This window comes from Brachyhypopomus gauderio, chromosome 4 (genome assembly GCF_052324685.1).
Source record: "Brachyhypopomus gauderio isolate BG-103 chromosome 4, BGAUD_0.2, whole genome shotgun sequence".
Taxonomy (NCBI): Eukaryota; Metazoa; Chordata; class Actinopteri; order Gymnotiformes; family Hypopomidae; genus Brachyhypopomus; species Brachyhypopomus gauderio.
In genome coordinates, this window is record NC_135214.1 from 23,713,506 (window position 1) to 23,722,297 (window position 8,792).

Here is an 8,792-nt window from a genome sequence, read left to right on the forward strand (position 1 = left end):
TTGTTGCGACATCAGAATCTGGAGCAGTTCAGTGGTTCAGAGCAGTTCAGAGGAATGTGCAGCACTGGATTGTACCTGCAGGACTTAAAAGGGGCAGTGGCAGATTAGGTGCAGGTGCTATGCAATATTACACTGGTGATTGTGAATGAGGGAGTGATGAAAGAGGGGTGTTTTGTGAAGTGGGCGTCTCCCCAGAGGATCTGGGCCAGCCTACCATGACAACATACATACACACACAAATAATTACAAGAACAAACTTTGTGAAAGAATTCTGTCTAATTAAATGGCTTTAAGTCTCATGTAATAAACAAGGCAGAAACACAAAATAGGGTTTAGTGTTACATGGTTTTAGGATTATTTGAACTGAAGAGAGAGAAACCTGAAGAACTGAGAGAGAGGAACCTGAAGAACTGAGAGAGAGGAACCTGAAGAGCTTAGTGTGCTCAGATGTACAGACCTTCCAGGGTTTAAAAAACTGAAAATTACACAAACCTGATACACCAGTCCCTACAGTCCTTTCCCCCTCTTCTGTTGTCACTCCTCACATACACTATATTACCAAAAGCATTCTCTCACCTTTCTTTAGTTACATATGAGCTTAAGTGACCCATTCCTAATCCATAGGGTTCAGTATGACGTTGGTCCACCTTTTGCAGCTAGAACAGCTTCAACTCTTCTGGGAAGACTGTCCACAAGGTTTAGGAGTGGGTTTATGGGGATTTTAGCCCATTCTTCTAGAACCGCATTTGTGAGGTCACATACTGATGTTGGACGAGAAGGCCTGGCTCTCAGTCTCCTCTGTAATTCATCCCAAAGGTGTTCTATTGGGTTGAGATCAGGACTCTGTGCAGGCCAGTCACATTCATCCACACCAGACTGCTATCCATGTCTTTATGGACCTTGGATGCACAATCATGTTGGAAAAGGAAAGGAACAGCTCCAAATTGTTTGCACAAAGTTGGGAACATGGAATTGTCCAAACTGTCTTGGTGTGCTGAAGCATTCAGAATTCCTTTCACTGGAACTAAGGGGCCAATCCGAGCTCCAGAAAAACAACCCCACACCATAATCACCCCTTCGCCAAACTCTACATTTGGCACAATGGAGTCAGACAAGTATCATTCTCCTGGCAACCGCCAAACCCAGACTCGTCCATCAGATTGCCAGATGGAGAAGTGTGATTTGACACTCCAGAGAATGTGCCTCCACTGCTCTAGAGTCCAGTGGCGGCATCACTGGACACCACTGCATCCAACGCTTTGCACTTGGTGATGTATGGTTTGGATGTAACGCGGGGTGTACAGACCGGTACACACCGCGTAAGAAAGTGCAGGGAGAATTGAACCCAAATGCAGTTAGAAACAAATAGGGAGAAGTGCTTATCACTGTGTGTATGGAATAAACACACGTGAACAAACAGAAAGCACAACAGAAAACATTCTGCATACACGCAGTAGCAAAAATTAAACTCAAAAGGACGCGGAAAACTTCAACGCGTAAAAAGGCAAAACTAAAGCCGTATAGAAACGGGAGGAAAATAACAAAGGCAACTGAAAGAACGCGGAAAAAGTCAATGCGTGAAACGAACTAAGGAAGCCAGGGAAAGTGACTGGCCACAGGCGAACGCCGTAACAAAACAAAATCCTTCCCAAAAATAAAAGAGTAACTGACAGGAAGAGATAAGGCTGGAGGAAAACTTGAGATGGGCCAGAAGTGGCGCAGGAGGTAGACACTCGAATAAGTAAAAGGCTAGTGAAAGCGAGAGTAAGGTGGCGAGACACCTTAACACTGCAACGCAACTTTGGGAGGAGACACGAGAGAGAGAGAAGGCTGAGAACATGACAGCATGAGACCAAAATGAATCAGCAGTGATCCGTTTCACCAAGCTTCCTTAAGAAGCCTTGGAAACAGCTGAAACGGATCACCTCTGAAACGGATCGCTTGCGCCCAGCGAGTCTAGGACTGACTCGGGTGCCTCTTGTGGAGGTAGAAGGCGTGGCATCCGAGCCAGCCCTGTCATTGGATGCAGCTACTTGACCATGGAAACCCATTCCATGAAACTCTCTGCGCACTGTTCTTGAGCTAATCTGAAGGCCACATGAAGTTTGGATGTCTGTAGTGATTGACTCTGCAGAAAGTTGGCGACATCTTCACACTATGCGCTTCAGCATGCGCTGACCCCATTCCATCAGTTTACATGGCCTACCGCTTCATGCCTGAGTTGCTGTAGTTCCCAAACACTTCCATTTTCTTATAAGACAGCTGACAGTTGACTGTGGAATATTTAGGAGCGAGGACATTTCATGACTGGATTTGTTGCACAGGTTACATCCTATCACAGTTCCACATTAGAATTCACTGACCTCCTGAGATCTTCCCATTCTTTCACAAATGTTTGTAAAAACACCTTCATATAGGTGTTTAATTTTATACAACTGTGATGATGGAAGTGATTCTGATCATTTGGATCGGTGTGCAAATACTTTTGGCAACATGGTGTATTTTGTTGGGTTGTTCTTGTGAAATACTGCCCTCGATTGGAACGTCATCTATGTTTTCTTTCTCGCCATCCTCTTTATCTGGATTTTCTTCCCAGTAAGATTTTGGGTGCTTAGTAATTTGAGTGAATTATTTGTGCATTCAGATTAGTATTAATTAATCTGGAAGCTTCTCCACAAGAAGATGTTCTTTGTCAGTTATTTTTCCCTGTGTAAACAGAAAAGAAAGGGATGCTACACATTAAGCATGTATATATCTGGAATGGAATGTGTGAATGGTGTAGGATTGGAAGCTGAACTCCAATTATGTGGAAACAGTTAACAAGAAGTATGAAATAAAAATTGCAGATTTAGGATTGTAATAAACAATTCCATTGTGTGTGTATGTGTGGGCAGTTTGATAAACACTACAAACAGATCAGGACAAAGGCTATGGAGAAGACCCTGTGTGTGTGCTCTTCAAATACTTACAGGGTTGCCTGTGAGTGGGGCCAGTGGGAGAGCCGAGACACTCAGTGAGACTCCCTGGATTCCACATTGTTCTCCACAGAGATTTAAAGACACTTGTTTAGTAATTTACGTGTGTTGTAGTTTTTTGTAGTTAATGGGGCACTATTTATACCAGCTGTTGTATGGGAGCCTGCATGTTGCGAAAGTTCAGAGGTTTTTCTCAGCTTTATGCAAAGGAGAATTGAGTTTCGATGGACGGCAGCCAATCAGGATTTTACAGGTTCAAACTAATCACCAGACTTAACTAAAGCTGTGGAGTAACACAGTAACAAACTACATTAGAATTCAACAAGCATAACTTACTCGTATTATTCCCTTTTATGGCTCTATTTCAGCGCACGGTTATCATAACTTTTTGCACTGGCATAGCACCAATTATTAAATTTAGCCTGCTATTTATTTATTTTTAAAACAGCCTATGCGTTTGTGAGATATTTCTTTCAAATCTCGTAAGGGTTTTTTTAACCAAACAACTTACAGCGTCAGCGCTAATGATTGTGAACACAGAAATTTGGGTCATGCGGACACGAGATTTGTTTTTCGTATTTTTTTACACGTTAAACGATGTAAATGTTAAACGATGTTAATGTTTTAGTTTTTCTTGAAGATAAATCCATAATGAAAAAGTAACGGAAAGTAATCAAATTACGTTAGATTAATATAGGCTACAAATGATTTGGATGAGATTTTACATGTTTTAATGTAACCTCAATCATGCTTTAATTTGTGGTTTAAATATAATCTGACATGTGTCACGCTTGGCTCCGCCCTCCTCCTGTCTGCCACAACTTCTTTGTATTAATCCTGCCTTTATTTGCCTTCTCACCTGTTTCTTGTTTGTTTCATTATTGTTCTGGTATTTATTTCCTGGTTTTCTGTGTTCTCATTGTGGGTTATTGTGTGTGTGTGACCTGGTGGTTTAGTTCTTGTTACTCTAATTGTTAGCCCTAGTTTCGTGTGTAAAAGCCTTGTAAGTATTTGCATTTGGTTAGTTTAGTCTCCTTGTCCGTTGTATGTTTTATCTTTAGTTACTCCTAGTAGTGCATTCCCTGTTCATTCTTAGTTTATTCCTGGTGTTTGCTTTGTGATCTGTTACGTTGTCTAACTCTGTCTGTCTTAGCGTTCGTGTCTTCTTAGTCTAAGCTTCTGTGTTTTTGATTCTAGTCCCCGATGGTTTTCCCCTGTGTATAAGTATTAGTGGTCTGGCGTATTTGGTCGTTGTGGTTATCTTGTTTACTTTAGTCTCTGCTGTGTTTCTCTGTACCTTTAAATTATTTCAGAATTCTTATTTACATAAACGTATTTTCCTTTCATAGTCGCTGTGGTTCGTTGTATTCATTCGTTAGTGTTTCAGTTTAGTTTGGTATGCCTCGTCGCGAACTCTCCGTGTGAGCGCGGTTTCTTTAGAGGAGACTAGCTCCTTCAGTCCACTCTTCACCGCAAATGTGTCCAACCCCGACTCCCACCGCGTTACAACATGACATTACATTTCTTGCTTAAAGCCTATTTGGCCTATACGGTGTTTATGATACAGTCGTATAAAGAGTGAAAGGAAAAACTAACATTTGGAAAGTCGCACGTTCATGCAGTCATTACTCGGATGTATTTGGTGCGGTTAGTGAGTTTAGAATAGTCTTGGATGATTATGAGAATTAAGAGATTATGGCGGTGTTTGTCGTGTCGTGAGACTGGTAGTGAATATCAGACGGGCGGTTCACAGTCTGTGACTGATGGAGGAGGGAGAGAAAGAGGGAAAACTGTACAGTACATAAGCTACGAGGAAGGAAGTTATGGAGCTATTATAGTGTCACCAGAACCTGAACCTGAAATCATTATTACTTGAAAAAACAGTCTGTAAAATCCTCGCAGGTATGCAAAAATTCGAGTTAAAATTCAGGTTCAGGTCGAAATTCAGGTTCGGGTCGCAATTCAGGTTCGGGTCGCAATTCAGGTTCGGGTCGCAATTCAGGTTCGGGTCAAAATTCAGGTTCGGGTCGAAATTCAGGTTCGGGTTGTAATTCAGGTTCAGGTCGAAATTCAGGTTCGGGTTGAAATTCAGGTTCAGGTTGAAATGCGGTTCATCCGGGATACGTAGGATGAGCAAACAAACTCAGAGCTAATCGAACTGCATCTGGCCAATCACAAAACATATCAGAGGTCATTAAGAGGCGCGTCTTTCTGCTAAATTTCCTGTAAGAGTGCGGTCCCTGTTTGGCGTGTAAGTAGCATGTAAGCAGCACGAAAGTGACCACTGTGCCACCCAGAAATGGCACCTTGTGGCAGCTGCCACATAATCGTGGCACTTAGTGTGACCAGTGCTGCGTGACTGTGGTCTCCGTTGTCCAGAAACGCCGCCTGCCTCTGCTGACAGACATCTAAAGACTCTTGGGTGACTCTGCGTATCGGCCACTCGCTTAAAATCATCCCGACGAGCTCCGAATCGCCATTTGTTGAAATGAAGATGGTTCATAACTTTTGTTTAAAAATTATGTTGAGTGAAATACTAGCCGACATCCAGCTAGACAGCTCTATATTATTAGTTCAGAATACTGTTTAGCGATAACGTCGAATTAAGATTATAGGAGGGTACGTGAATCTACAGTGGTAGACCGTTAACGACAGCACTAAATTTTAAGGGTTTATTATTATAGATGTATGGTTATCAGTGAATGTTCCTACACGCCATCAGCGTCATTTAAACCTCTGCGAGCGAATGGCATCGCATTTAGTATTTGTGCAATTTGTAGTATATTTCGCTTTGTATTGGTTTATATTGTTAGTCTAGATTACGTCTGTTACGACCCCACGATGTCATGGGTCTAGGTTTGGGGTGTGGGGTAGTAGCATGTGCGTAGTGGACAAGATGAAATTAAAGAAGAACGCGAAAACCAGACGGATACGTAAGAAAACGCTTTACTGCAGAGTGGTAATGGGTAGAAGAGCCTTTTCTACGCAGCAAAACACTGAACAGACACGTACGTACAAAAATACACGATTGACCATAAACCAACCAAGGAAAGGAGCAGTAGACGGCACCAAAGAAAATAAACAAACAAAATATACTAGTTAACAAAGCAAGACTCACACCTTACTAACATAAATAAAGAAAATATATCTACGACGATAATCTCAAACAAATATACATACACGGTGCCCGCCTCTATACTGGTGTTTCTTATAAAATATCCCTGCATGGGTGTCTATATAATTGTGCACATGCTACTACGTTCTTACTCCATGGTGGCGATTTTCACAACGCTATTCATGACAAAAGCTATCGCACAAACCCTCACCTCTCACATGAGAATCATGAGCTACAGTTTCTCAAAAGTCAAACACAACCGTAAAGGCAATAAATGCTCGCGTCGCCTCCCGGCAACTTCCAGCAACTCCGTCATGCAGATTATGAAGCCGAATATCCTCCCCCTCATCCAAATCACGATCTTCGATTGGCCGACAGAATCCACCCGTACCGAGGCAATCCACCTGTTAAACCAAAATTAACCGAAAGAGAAAACAACCTCCCCAAAATCCACAGTTCACGTAACACCGCAGCATCAGCCATCAACCACCGAGCGGCTACTGCCACTCATTGTCTACCACTAATCTAAATTCGACATTATCGTTAAAGAGTATGTGTTCTGTATGAGAGTATGTGGTGTGTGCATGGGCAGTGGCGTGCACAGACATTTTGGGGGGCAAGTGCTGGGGGGAAGGGGGGGGGCACTTTTTAGCGCACGTGGAACAATTCATTATAAAAAAATTACAAGCGCATGTTGAATGAAATTTGACTTTTATTAGTAACATTCTCTAAACGTGAGTTTTCAATGGAAAAAGTCACACCGCCAACTGATAAAATCCATATCCAATATTAACTATAGTCATTGTCCTTCAGTTAACTTCTGTTTACCCTCCACTGTCTGCAGGCATTGTTGCATATATTTTGCAATTAGTAAATCAATATAGGCTTACAATTAAGACAGTAAAAAGACCAAAAAGTACGAGAATGAGTTATAGGCTACTGACTGTTGTCATTACACGAATGCAGATGGACATTTTTCACAGGTAATGGGGAACTTCCCGTTTCTTCTTTCACAAACGAATGTGTTAATTTATGTTGCCTAACAAAACGTATACAACAGAAAACGTTCAGCTTAACACATAGATTTGCAAACTCTACCTTAATTATTTGTATGTGGTCGTCCTCACGTTATCTATCACTGATTTGGGCTAGTGCGACTAGTTTATCAGGTGACCATCGGCTAAAAATGCTTAGTAGTTTGGTGCTGTATGAGACATTTTACTGCACAACAAAATGATTTCACGTTGGGCTTAGAGGACAAACGGTACGATTTGACTTGATGTGTATGTGACCTGGCTGGTGGGGACGGGAGAAGAAGTCTATCTGTGAGCGTGTGTGCTGTGCTGAAGACGCTTCCTTCCACTCGCTGAACTGAACTGCTGCTGCAGCGCATCTGGTGTGACAAAGGAATAGAGAGGTCGGGTGTGTGCGAGGTGGTGGCGCATTTCAGGGCATTGTTTTTAATCGCTCAGGTTTTCAAAAGATCATTTCAAACCGACCTCAGTAAAATGATAATAATAAAAAACGAAGTTTCAAAAGGGCACTTTCGTTGATAAAGGGCAGAGTTGGGGTCTAATTGTGCACGCCACTGTGCATGGGTAAGTTTGAGTGTTTTCGTGTTTATCTGTACTCGTTCTCTGGTATGTTCGCTTTAGTCATCCGTGTAGCGGACCACTTGGATTAATCACACAAACAATGCTCGGAGCCTCTACTGGTGTATCTTTATTCTCTCCTCCTTTCGCCACCGACATTTGACACCGTGAAAACTACAAAATGTGGCAAAAAATAAAAAATAAACACAAATGCCCTAGCACCATACCTCACAGATAATGTGTAGAACAGGGTCCAAACTTTAAATGCGTCACTCCTAGCAAACTTGCACATGAACTCAACTTTATGTTATGAGCCGCAGCTCTTACTGAAAACAAAACAACAATCACATCTCCCTTCGTTTCAAATTAAATAAATCACTCTTTTGGATTAATACAATTTTTCTTCCTACCTCCTTCTGCTTCCAATGGCGCTAAGTTTGAACTTTGTTTTACATTTGACATACAACAACACAAAAAAAAACGAAGCCAACTACAGTAAAATATCTTCCACAAGTGTCAACAAGGAATATAACAAGTAATTCGTTTGTTCTTGTGTTTTTTCAAACTCTGGAGCAACGTACATCGAACGCGCACAGAAGAACTCGCGCTGAAGAGCTCGCGCTGAAAGTCTCGTGCCGAAAGTTTAGTTCAGCGATAACAGGAGGTAGCAGAATAATCAAATATTCAATAATAAACAAATAAATAAATATAAGGCTGTCATTTACAATCCGTGTTGTGTCGCTGTAGTGGTTTGTGGTGTCGTCTAGTTTAGTCATGCTTCATCATGATCGTGCTGTCCGTGTGTCTTCTATTATATTAACGTAGTTAATTTAATGTTAAATGTGAAACCCCTTATATAAAATGCTCTTCTCATCAAGTGTCCTCCCACTGATAACACTTCACCCCCACGTCACAACATAAAACAGATTTATTACAGATTGTTCATCAGTGAACGTTCATCACGCCATCAGCATCATTTAAACCACTGCGAGCGAGTGGCATCGCATTTGTAGGATTCGTGGAAATGAAGATGGTTTATATTTTTTGTTTGTTAATTTATGTTGGGTGAACGATTCGGAGCTGACCGACAGCTCCAAACTACGAGTTCAG